The 12,937-nt window shown below is 40.2% G+C and overlaps 1 protein-coding gene across 7 annotated transcripts in view; it reads left to right on the top strand.

Annotated features, from left to right (window-relative positions):
- Positions 1-12,937, top strand: part of TCF4 (transcription factor 4) — a 419,315-nt gene that overhangs the window by 166,375 nt on the left and 240,003 nt on the right. The window lies entirely within an intron of this gene.

Here is a 12,937-nt window from a genome sequence, read left to right as displayed (position 1 = left end):
GCAATCTGGTAAAATTGTAGTTTGTACAGTGATCATTTTGAGGAGAGAGTCGTGTGTGTGTGTGTGTGTGTGTGTGTACACTTAAAAATGAAAGTCCAAAAGAACCTGGTGAAAAAGCAACCTGGTAAAACTGTGGTTTGTACAGTGATCATTTTGAGGAGAGAGTCGTGTGTGTGTGTGTACTTAGAAATAAAAGTCCAGAAGAACCTGGTGAAAAAGCAACCTGGTAAAACTGTAGTTTGTACAGTGATCATTTTGAGGAGAGAGTCGTGTGTGTGTGTGTGTGTGTGTGTGTGTGTGTGTGTGTGTACTTAGAAATAAAAGTCCAAAAGATACAAAATTAGGTGAACAGCATTTTTGATCCACGGAAGGTCTTGTGTATGGTGTAAACACCAAATGTAAAACGTAAAACAGCTGGGCACTGTCTTTTAAAGGCATTTTAATAATGAGATTTAATCCCTCGCCCTCATGAGCTTTCTTTAGTTCTGACATAAAAATATACGGCTGTTCTCTCAGCTGAGCTGAAACTAAGGGTTTGAGTTGAGGTCAGACTTGCTCTAGCATTAAAAAAAAAAGAAAGAAAGAAAGAAAAAAGGCTACAGCAGCTTCTCATCAACTTCTCAGGAATCTTAGCCGAGCAGAGTCTGAGGGAGCACCCCGTCCCCACCAGGGTAGCTCCACAGCTGAGTTCCTCGCACACCCTTTGCAGAAGGCGCAGTCTTAAATTGCCTTTCATTTGCTGGCAGTGTGGGTAACGAGATGGCCTTGCTCAGCCGCCCGTGCTCCTGCAGGTGGGCCTGTGTGTGAGGCCGTGCAGTTGGCTGGCACGGGCCCTGGCTCCACATTAACACTGTAAGCGTGCATGTGGGGAAACCCGTGGACGTGCTCGGCCATTTAGCTGCTCAGGACGCGCTCCGTTAGCCAGGCAGTGCACAGCGGCTTTTCTGACTGCTCTTGTTAAGGGGCAGAACGTGTAAAGTAGTGTCCACTGAGGTGGGTAATTAATAATTAGCGGAGGCTTGTGAGGCTGTAATAGAATATATAAATTTCAGCACCTGTTCAACCTTTATCAGCTGAGATCAACCTCCCTTACGAAGAGGCAATGCCTCCCTGAGAAAAAGACAGCACTTCTTTGCATGGGAAGACCTGGATGACTGAGAGGAATGTTTTCTAGATCAAAGGCTGGTCTTCCATGGTCTTTGTGGTGGTGGTCGCTAGGTGCCATTGGGGTGAGTATGGCTCATAGTGACCCTGTGAACAACACATCTGAAGTCTGCCCTCCCCTGTGCCATCTTCATCCTCTCTGGCACATTTGAGCCCATTGCTGCAGTCACCATGCCAGACCACCTCACTGAGAGTTGTCTTCTCTTTCTCTGACCCTCCCCCTTTCCAAGCATGATGTCCCTTTCCAAGAACTAGCCTCACCTTGTAGATTAGGACAGTGTATTTAATGGTCAAACGGAAACGGAATTTCTAGCTGATCTACTGTTTTGTATGGATTTGATGATAGATGACAAAATACTGCTTGGATAGAATGGTACTTGTGTACATTGTAGTATTGGAGACCTTTGACTTGTCTACTCCTGTGCACAAGGAACCACGGACTCACACTCACTCAAAAGCTTTAGCCCAGAGGGCCGCTAATTATATACAGTACTGAGCTCTTAGGTTAATTAGGTTAGGAGTGACACTGCCAACTCAGAAGCCAGGCAGTTCAAATCCAGTAACTGACCCCCAGGATAAAGCATGTGCGCGTTTTCCTCCAGCGAGATTTGCAATCTGAAAACCTGCTGGAGGATCAGCTGTGAGTCAGTTTTGATTTGATGGCGGTTAGGGAATTGTGTAGTTGTTGCTGTTGAATTGCTTGCTGCTTATACTGACTTTGTTGGGCAGAATGCGGTGCACACACGGTGTCTAGGATGTAATCTTCCCAGAAACAGACCGGCGCATCTTCTGCCTGCAGAGTGGCTCATGAAATCGAGCCCCCAACATTTTGCTTGGCTCAGGGCTCACGTAAGAACATCTCTTCATTGAAAAGAATATTCTGAGAAAGAATCTTTTCTGGAGGATAGGCTAGTAGGGGTGGGAGGGATAGAAGAAGAAATGGGGATTCTGAGTTCAGCTTCTGGCTGGGCTGTGGCTCATGAAGTTTTTGTCCCATATATCTCAGCGGCCTGTTTTTCCGTTGCAGTGGAAGTTCCTCCTTCCAGCAGTGAGGAGAAGGGCTGGATGACGTATTTGTGAAAGCAAAGCAGAGCATCTTGCTGCATTAAAAGTTTGATTTGCTCCTTGATCAATAAAATCCATGTGTTATCTTCAACATGTCTGCAGTCATCTGGTCCTCAGTATCAGTATTTTAAACCATATATAGTCATTCCATTTATACATTTTAAACCAAAATTATAAATTCAACCCAAATTAAAAATGTCAGCATTCTGGTTAATCTTTGATTTGCCTACGTATGTGTGTGTGTGTGTGTGCATTCCTCCATTCACTTGTATGTCTGACAGATGCTCAGGGGATGTTGGCGCATGCCTTGGCCAGCGCTGGGTGCTGGACAGTGGTGCGTGAAGAGTTACAGTTTAAGGTATTAGACAGTCGTCAGTGTTCTCAGGAATGTTGCCATTGGCTTCCTTAAAATAATGACTAAAATAATAATCGGATTAGTTGAGTGAAGGGTAAGGCAAAAAATCGTAAGCCTTTGATGAGACATTGTAATTCATTCCATGAATCATGTCATTAATATCATCAAAGGAATTGTGTATGAATGATCTGCTGAAAACCAATATGATTTGTAACTTTCAAGCAAATAAAAATAAATGGGAACAATTAAAAGCTGAAACCAGGACTGTCGCTCCAGAACACTTTTAGCAAAGCAGCTGGGGACACATCAAATGAAGACTATTACTCATCAAAATATAGGAAGACCCTCGACAAGATTGATTGACATGGCGACTGCAGCAGTGGGCCCAGCTGTGGCCAAGATGATGAGGAAGGCACAGGATAGGACGGGGTTCAGATCTGGTGTTTATAGGGGCACTATCAGCTGTATTCAACTTGATGGCAGCTAACGGCAACAATAACACTTAAAAACCATCTAATGTAGCTCTGGTGGCCTAGTGGCTAGAAGCTGCACTGCAATCACAGAGGTACACGTTTCAAATCCACCAGATTCTCTGCTGAAGAAGGAGGGGCAGTCTCCTCCTGTAACAGTCAGATCCAATTTGACGATACATATACACACAAAAAATAAAAATAAATTAAACCCCCCCCCCAAAAAAACCATCTTAAAAAACAAAAACAAAGCCTATAGTTATTCAAAAACAAAGATAAGATAAAGGGGAAGAGAAACTAATGTTGCAAATGGAACAAACAGAAAAAGAGAATATTGATATATTGGAATAAATGTAACTAATGTCACTGTACAGTTTCTGTGTAAAGTATGAAATAGGAGCCTAACTTGCTTTATAAACATTCACCGAAGAAAATGACAAAATATTGTATGAAAAAGGAAAAAGAATAAGAAGACTTTCTTGGAAGGTGGAGGAAGTTGGATATCATTGAAACTTGTGGGGAGCTAATTAAGGGCTGATTTTTAGATAGTGGAGAAGCAGCATAATTTAAGGGGTAGGACAGTCACCCGAGCAACAGTGTGAACGGAAGACATCGTGACACGAGGACGATTATTCCAGAGAATATGAAAACAGTTCTCAGAGGAAATGATGGCCGTGCTGACTGAGGAACCATGGGGTGAAGAGAGGAGCTACGGGCTGTGAGAGAGCTTAGGCTGAAGGGAATGGTTGGATTTGGTGATGAGGGAGAGAGGAAGGTTTGTCCTTCCATGGCTTCTGCCTGACTGACTTGAGAAGAGGATGATACCTTTCCCATCTCAGTGAACCGTGAGAAGGGAAATAGTTTATAGGTGTTGCTATTGTTGATTTTTGTCGAGTTGAACATGACTCATAGTGACCCTATGAACAAAAGACCTGAAGTCATTCAATAACTACCATTGTTTCTCCAAGTTCAGAGTTTCTGGAGGCATGTTGTTTAGGAAGTGGATGCCACTCCTGCTTCCAAACCGGTCTTTAACTGGGAGCTCCGCCGGATCCTGTCCACAATGGGTAATTGTTGATGACATTTGACACTCCGCTGCAACAAGGTTCTTTAAGATGAGAAATTCTGTTTGGGATAGAATGCTTTGATTTTTTTTTTTTTAAATTTTTTTAAAAAATAATTTTGATGAACATTTACAGAGATTTTGGATTTCCATTCATTCATTGTGGCACTTCTCTCCCTGCCCAGCCTTCCCCCCCCACCCCCAGTTCGCTCCTCTCTTTGAAAAGTAAAAGAAACACTCCTTTCCTGGTACACAATCCCTCTGCACCCCTCCCACCACCCCAAGTACATTCCACTATGCAACCTTAATTGTGAACTCTTGTGATTACCAGAATACCCTATCATACATCGCTTTTAAATTATTCTCTTCCTCATCTGTTTCAGTGCAGTATACACAATTTATCCAGTTTTCCGCAGTCTTACCACAACCCTGATATCAGTCCCATTTTAATATAATGCTTTTTTGAGGTGCCAAGGCTGGAGCAATTTATTTTTCCTGACTGGGAGCTTGCATTGGGCATATCCTTGACCTATTGTAATAGTTGAATCATGGTATTGGATAATATATCGAGAGATTAAAAAGTGAGCCTATTTTCTGATTAATGATTTTATTCTCAAAAATCTTAAGAAAAACAATGCCTCTGTTTATGCCCTAGAAATATGATGTTTTAAGAAAATTGGATAATACTTGACTTTGCTCATTGTAATCAATTCTGGTGTTGTAGTCAATCATTCCTACTACTTGAAAATATTTCAAATATCTTATATTTTAATTCTTACATTTGTTTCTTTTTAAACTATCAGGTTAGAATAGGAAACTTGTTTGAGAGCATTGACCCACATTTTAGAAGACAGCATAGATCTTTCAGTGGGGTGAGACTTGGGAGCTCTGCTGTGTTCTTTGTGACTGACGTCATCCTCCTTGCCAGTGTAGACATCCTTCTAGATGAACCCTCAGCAAAGCCTGCCACGTGAATGGCACTGTAACGGATGAATGGATGGATCTCCAACACACACTCATCCTTCTTCGTGGACATTCCTTGCATTTCGGAAGCTGCACAAACAAGACAATTCATTGCCTCGTGACAGCTCTGACTTTTACAGTGTTCCCAATTCTTTCACTGCGATGCTGAGCTGCTAGTTTTTCCCCTCTTCTGAAGTGACTCATTATTGCTTTATCTCCCTTTCCACATGCGTTTCTCAGGACAGCATTCTTAGAACGTGCTCACCAGATCTTAGAACCTGGTTCAACCAGACCCTGTGTTTCCCATCGCTGTCATTTGCATGTGCTCTTGTTTCTAATTGGCTGTATCCCTCATATTCCAGATCCGGTTAGATCGGAAGTGGGCCTGCTCTTACCCTTATCGCTAATGCAATCTAAGATAGCATTCAGACAGACGTGTCGTAGGATTGACTAAAAAGTGAACCCATGAAATCACTGTACATTTTAAATAATAATTGCTTTACCAGCAAGTCTTTCCACATTCTTGTGTCAAATCAAACTTATATTTATTCTTACTAGATTTCTTCATGTATTCACTCTGCAAATGTAGACAAGTCTATCCTTTCCCATTGTTATGAGAGGAGCTCTGGTAGCATATTGTGTTATGTGATGCAGTACTAACAGAAAGATCAGTGGTTCGAATCCATTAGCTGTTCTACATGAAAGAGATGGACAGTCTCCTCTAGAAAGATTTAGAACCTCAGACACCAGATGGAGAACAATTAGGCGTTGGACTTGACATTTTGGCAGTGGATTTAGCCTTTGTTTTGTTTTAGGAATATCTTTGGAGAAAATGGGTAGAGTAGCATACATAGCCTGTTTTAAAACCAAGAAAAGGGACCTCTATACAAGGTCCCAAGCTTTGATTCTCCCGAGTTGTGTTAGTTGTAAGTGTCACCATGATACCAGGTTCTCAGGAGCATGAATGCACTGTTTGCATTTGAAGACTTCCTTCTGGATCGTTCTAACATTGAGGCCTTCAGATTTCATTGTATTAGACCTGAGGGGTAGGTGCTTTCTTAAATGGAAAGATTTCACTTTATACTTCTTTTTTTTATGTTGTTATGCTTTCAAAAACAAGCCAGACTTAGTTATTCTTGTACTGGCCACTCATTGCCAATGCTGTCTCTCCGAAGGATCAACACTTAGTGATCAGTGTTGCTTGGATTAGATTAAGGGGTCTTTATGTAGAATTGATTCAGCAACACCCTTTTCCCGTTCCAAAATGAGATTCTACTTTTTACTTTCATACTACACTGACATTACTGATCATTAAAAAGAAAACAGAACAACCAGCACCACAAAAAATCCCCCAACAAAAAACAACCAAACAAATACCCCCCTAAAAAACCAAAAAACCACCACATACACACACAAACCCCCAAACACAATAAAACTAGACACTTGTCTATATTTTTCTGTCTGTATCAACAACCACGGCAACAAAAACCTCTTGCGTTTCTGCAAAAGTGCCTTGTTTTAAAATCAAATTGCAGACCAACTCGATTCTGCCTGCAGCGCAAAGCTATCCGCCTTTTCAGAAGATCTGGGTGGTTAAATTGGAAGCACGTTCTGCACATGGTTTAGCAGTTAGTAGCCTGGAAAATGACCCAATAGCCAAGATAGTTTTTTTAATCTTCATTCTAAGTGCTTGTTTAAAGTTTAAGCCTGTAATTGACTATTTTGCACATTGTTCATTGTTAATTCTTTTCAGGCTATTATAGTTTTGTAAATACATTGCCTGCTAAGTTGTGTCAATGGAGGAACATTAGTGCTATAAGAAAATCCAGTTAAATGTGGTGCTTAAAAAAAGACATTGCCAATTAGTGCACGGGACAAGATCACCGTGATGCCTTAGTGATACTAGCAAAGTCACTTTATGTTTGTGCCAGTTTCCATTTATTTAAAATGGATATGATTTAAATAAATGTTTTAATACAGGGTAACATGCACTTTCACACAATGCTGTGGCCTGCTCCCTGATAGGTGGCTATGTTGTTCTGCTCCCTTAACCTCCTTGTTTGTGTCAGGGTCCACTCCTTCCATTGTGCCTTCTTGTCATATATTTCCTCTGTCATCCAATCGTGTGGTTCACTGGTATCATTACCAACTTTCATTTGAGGGCCCAGCTTTGATTTCTGGTCCATGCGCATGCTGTACCACCACCGCCTGTCTATTTTTGGTATAGGTTGACAAGTTGATATGGTGTCAGTCAGGTTTCAGTGGAACTTCTAAACTAAGAGGCAGAATAAAGGCCTGGTGATTTACTTCTGAAAATCAGGCAACAAAACACAGTTCAACCAGTGGTGACATAGGTCTGGGCAGAGTCTTCTTCAGTTGAACACATGTTGCTAGAATCAGGGTGTCTCAAAGGTGGTTAATACCAACCGTAACTAGTCCAGTAGATTGAATGTTCTGTTTGTATAGTTTGGATCTGAGAAATTATTATTATTTCTTTTTTTGCACATAGTGTATGCAGTTTATTCTCTTTGCATGGTGTGATAACTGCTAATGTAAAAACAGAGGAACTCCCTTGTGTTCAGAGTGTACATATTTATTTTTTTTCTTTAGTTTTCATTTTAAAATGTATGCATGTCATTTGGCATTAAAGATTCATGGTAACGATTGGCAAAAACAAAGCTGACAAAAATTGCAGTGGGAACAGGTTAAATTCTGTGCATCGGTGAGTAAGGACCAGTAGAATATAGACAGAATCGTAGGAAATAATGGGAAAGATAAAATGTGATTTCTCTCTGTATGATGTAGAAAAAAATAATTGCCACAACAAGATAAACAACCCAGTTGAAAAATGGGCACAGGATATGAACAGATACTTCACCAATATGAACAGATACTTCACCAAAGAAGATGTTCAGATGGCGAACAAAAACACATGAAAAAGTGTTCAAAATCCCTAGTTCTAAAAGAGATGCAAATCAAAACAACTATGAGATATCATTTTATCCTAGGAAGAATTGCAGAATTCAGCAGAGCAGCAAACAGCAAATGCTGGTGAGGTGGTGGAGAAACTAGAACCCTTATTCACTTTTGGTGGGAGTGGAAAATGGTGCAACCACTGTGGAAAGTGGTGTGGCGCTTACACAAAAAGTTGCAAATAGAGATACCATTTGACCCAGCAATTCCACTACTGGGAATATGCCCTAAAGAAATGAGAACTGCCACCCAAGCAGGTACATTCACATCCATGTTTATTGCTGCTTTGTTCACAATAGCAAAGAGTTGGAAACAACCTAAGTGCCCATCAACAAACGAATGGATAGAGAAGCTGTGAGATATTCACACAATGGAATACTATGCTGCATTGAAAAACAAAGAACTCGTGAAATATTATACAAAATGGGTGAAGCTGGAGAACATCTTGCTGAGTGAAATATCTCAGTCACAAAAGGACAAATATTGTATAGAGCCACTGTTGTAAAACTGGACTGACATCGGAGTTGGGGGGAACCTAAGAAAAGAAGGGATAAATAATATGTACTGCATTGAAACAGATGAGGGAGAGAACTGTTTAAAAGGAATATAGGATTAGGTATTATTTTCATGACGAGATTCCAAAAAAAGAAATGAATATTAAAGTGGACCGTGAACTGGAAGGGGGGGATTGTATAACAATGAAAGATTTTTTTTTCCAAATAGAAAAACAAACTTGGGGGGAGTGGTCAGCGGGGAGGAAAATGTACAGCAATGAATGAATGGGGGAAAAATCAAATGGAAAGAATATGCTGTAAAAATTATAAATGTTGCATTAAAATCATTAGTAAAACATTTAATAAAAAAAGAGAACTAACGACTGAGAATGTGCTGAATGTAGAGTAAGCTGTTTTTCAATATGTAGAAATGGAAACTTATATAAAGTTCTGTCTAAGTTCTATGTGAAGCAAAGGAAGTCGTTGAAAATGCAGAACTGTGAAACATTTCAACTTTGTTCCAACTAGAGAAGGGAAAGGAAGACCCACGAAACTCGACTGGGTTCTACCAAGTTGGGGCACAGGGAGGAGTTGGGATATGTTAGGTGGTCATGTTAGATTTGGTCATCAAATGATGCTTTCCATTTGGAATATTATCGGTGGCGTTAATTTAAACATGGGAATGTGGGATGTGTGTAGGTAGAACTATAGCCTTTCTGTCCCTATAGACAAAATGGCTTTGGTGAACTTTAGACCTTATAAAGCAAAATGAGACTTTCTTACGATTTGGCTAGAAGAAATGGTCTCTAGCTACTATTACTAAATATTCTGATCAAGAACTTAACAGAATAACCTGGAAAGAAAAAGAACAGAACTTCAAATTCATATGGAAACCAGAGTTACTGGACGATTAGTTTTGTTGGGATTAAAAACACCCACAACCCCACTGCCATGGAATTGATTTCAACTCAGCAAACTTCCATTAGCTCCCAAGGTTGTAAATCTTAACAATATTGATCAGAGAAGTCGGCCTGTCTTCTTTGCACCCGTTGGTGACTTCAAACCGCTTAGCTTTCATTTAACAGTGTAACATGTAACACATTGCACCACTAGAGCTCAGGTGAGAAATGCAGTCCCAAATCTAAGGTCTTGAAATAATCTTTAAACCTTGAACTAAAACCATCCAATGAATTACTCATGGAACTAAGTAAGAATTTAACTTGAACATTGTGCTCTTATGAAGAATTATGCATGTTTGAGTTTTACCCATCAAGAGTTAATCTAAATCACAGACAGAAGCTTAAGGGGCAGAGAGACTAGAGTAAAAACGATGATATAATATAGGTTGAAATAGAATGAGGATACAGTCTGGAGTAAACAGTTAACATTACTGAACTGGCCATGTAGATATTGTAAGTAAATGATGTAAGTGAATGATTGTAAGTAAATGTTGTAAGTGAATGTGTGTTTACTTGTATATATTTTCACCAAAAAGAAACATTAAAGAAAAAGGATTGAAAAGAGAGTAATGAGAACAAGATAAAGAATCGTCATTCAGGGATAAATTCTATCAACAGATACCTCAGAGTGATACTGTGTGAGAATAAACATTCTTCCAGAAAATTTCAACTCACTGATGACCAAGGTTGAAAATGAAGGACATAAAGTAATTATTTATTAAGAAAAAGACTCACTTGACACCAAATGTTGTGAAGAAGGAGACTGTGTAATTACAGGAAGATTTGAGGGGAAATTTTTTTTTAATCCCAAAATTAAGAGTGAAGAAGAGAGATTTGCCCATGAGATGATGATAAATATAAAATGAGCTATTTCCCCAGAGAACAGGAGATCAGAAAAGTGGTTTGTCAAGCCTTAAAGAAATAGAAAGGGTAATTTATTGATGGACAATGGAGATACTGCTAAAAAAGAAATGAATTTTTCACCTCACTGTTCACAAAGGTGGGTGGAAGACAGATGCCAGAAACAGACATAAATTTCCCAAGGGAGAATGAAGAAATACAAAAGAGATCAGGATCACACGGAAGCAAGTGATCAAGAAAAGAAAGAAACTAAAAAAAAAAACACCCCGTTAACACCTAGTGGATGTTGTTATTAGGCACTAACTGGTTCTGACTCACTCCTGATGACCTGTATAAAATAGTGTGCCTCAGCACTCAGCACTCAGCCGTTCTCACAGTCCTTGCTCTGGCCAAGCCCCACTGTTGCAGCCATTGGGTCAATCAATCCGTTTTAGGGTCTTCATCTTTTTGCTGACCTTGTACTTAATCTTCTCCATGGACTGGTCCCTTCTGATAACATGTCCAAGTAAAGTGTGACAGAGTCTTCCCATCCTCATTTCCGGCTCAGCGTCTTCCAAGGCAGATATGTTTATTCTTCTGACAGCCCGTGCTATATGCAATATTCTGTGTCAGTACCAGAGTTTAAAGGCATCTGTTCTTTTGCCGTCTTCTTTAATCATCTGACTGGGATCCGGGACGCCGTTGTCCCCAAATGGACGCTTTTTTAAAAAAAAATTATTTTATTTAATTACTTTTTGTGTGTACCGTCAAATCAGATCTGACTGGTACAGGAGGAGATTGTCCCTCCTCCAGCAGAGCATCTGGTAGATTTGAACCGTGCATCTCCGAGATTGCAGTTGCAGCTTCTTGCCACTAGGCCACCAGAGCTTGCCAAATGGACGCTTTTTAATACTTCCCTTGTCCTTACCATGCCTTGCTTCTATGCCATCAGAAATCTTCCTAAAATGAATTTCCAGACCGCAGCCTCCGACCCTTGGTTGGAGCATATTCCCTGATCCTCATGTCCAGTCTGTCTCTGTGTCTTTGAAAGTTGGGTAGGTCAAGTTCATCCTCTGGGAATGTTCAGCAAAGCCACACACATCACTTTCTCTGTTTGTAATACGTCCAGTGACTGCGGATAGCAGTTGCCGTTTGATTGTTTATTCCTCTGGGAGCAGACCACCTTTCTATGATGCTGTCACATTTGCTCAGTGAGTTTCCGATCTTGTTGAAGAGAAGAGTTAACATTCATGACACAGCTATACACACAGCAGTACCAGCTCCACTAAATGCTCTGAGGTGAATGAGAAGCCACAGCCTGGGCTAGGTGGAGAGGACCAGTTTCAGGTGGCCTCATCTGTATTTACTTTTCCAAAATGAGAATTTTAGAAATGTTTCATAGTTTGTTTTTTGTCTTGTTACTTACTGTTCTTAATTTTAAAATTATTTTCTACAGTTTTTTTGAACTTGCTTTATTCTACTGTTTATATTCCTGTATATTAGATCATAATTCTTCAGTTGTGTGAGAAGCAACTCATCGTTGACTCTCCAGCGGGTTTGCAGAGTTGGTAAATGGCACAAGAGGAAATATCCCGTGTTTCTTCCTAGGAGCACTTGGTGGATTCGAACCGCCTGCCTTTGGCTTTGTAGCAGTAAGGCTTTGACTGTGCTTTTAACTAGACCACAGCAGCTCCCTAGAGAGGTATTTCGGACAAGTGCTATTCTTCAGCTGTCTGTCCCTGACTTCCGTATTGCATAAGGAAAAATGACCAACTCTCGGAGCTCTTCAGCCTCGTACAGCTCAGATGCTCACTAGCCCTTCACATCATGTGAATGCTTCAGTCTGCAAGACTCTGTGATTGAGGTGTGAGCAGGGATCCAGTCACGTGTAGTTTGAAGAGTGAAGACCATGCCATGCCAGGTTTGGGAATCTGATCTACCCAGAACTTCAAAGAATTGCCATTTTATCAAAAGGGTTCATTTTTACACCCCTCAAGCTGAGTCCTTATTTTCACATCCTTTTTCACTTAGTAAAAAGTGATTCATCACCTATTTAGCTCCTAATTATTTACCAGTGAGATATTTTTATGCCATAAGTCCTAGAAGATGGCCATTTACATAAATACGTTAAAATTGGATGGGCATACAGTGAGTGGAAATGATCTCTTTAATTTCTCAGATCAGTGTTCTTGTTGTTCTTTGCTGACAAGTTGGCTGGATAGTGAGACTCAGGCACTGGAAAGTTTAATTCTATAATGATGATGTGAACGGCAGACTTTAATTGTTGAGGATTCGCAGTTAAACAGCATACCCAATCACACATACATGGGTAGTTGGGATGAGGGTTTGTTTTTTTCCCCCCTCTTCTCTGTATCTACAGAAAAATGTTAATGGATTTTTTACTAATTTAGAAGAAAAGCAAGCCAAATTAGAGGAAAATCAGCACCATAAATATTTCAGAAAGAACATCCATTTATTATTTTTTGCAGTATACAGCCAAGACTAAATGATCCTGAAGAGGAAAGCTTTGCCGTGTGCAGAACAATTAGGGAAATAGCTAAGGATGCTTTGAAATTAGCCTCGTCTCAAAA

Source organism: Elephantulus edwardii, unplaced genomic scaffold (genome assembly GCF_000299155.1).
Source record: "Elephantulus edwardii isolate Elephantulus edwardi_28Jun2011 unplaced genomic scaffold, EleEdw1.0 scaffold00103, whole genome shotgun sequence".
NCBI classification, from domain to species: Eukaryota; Metazoa; Chordata; class Mammalia; order Macroscelidea; family Macroscelididae; genus Elephantulus; species Elephantulus edwardii.
This window is presented reverse-complemented; position numbering and strand designations above follow the sequence as displayed.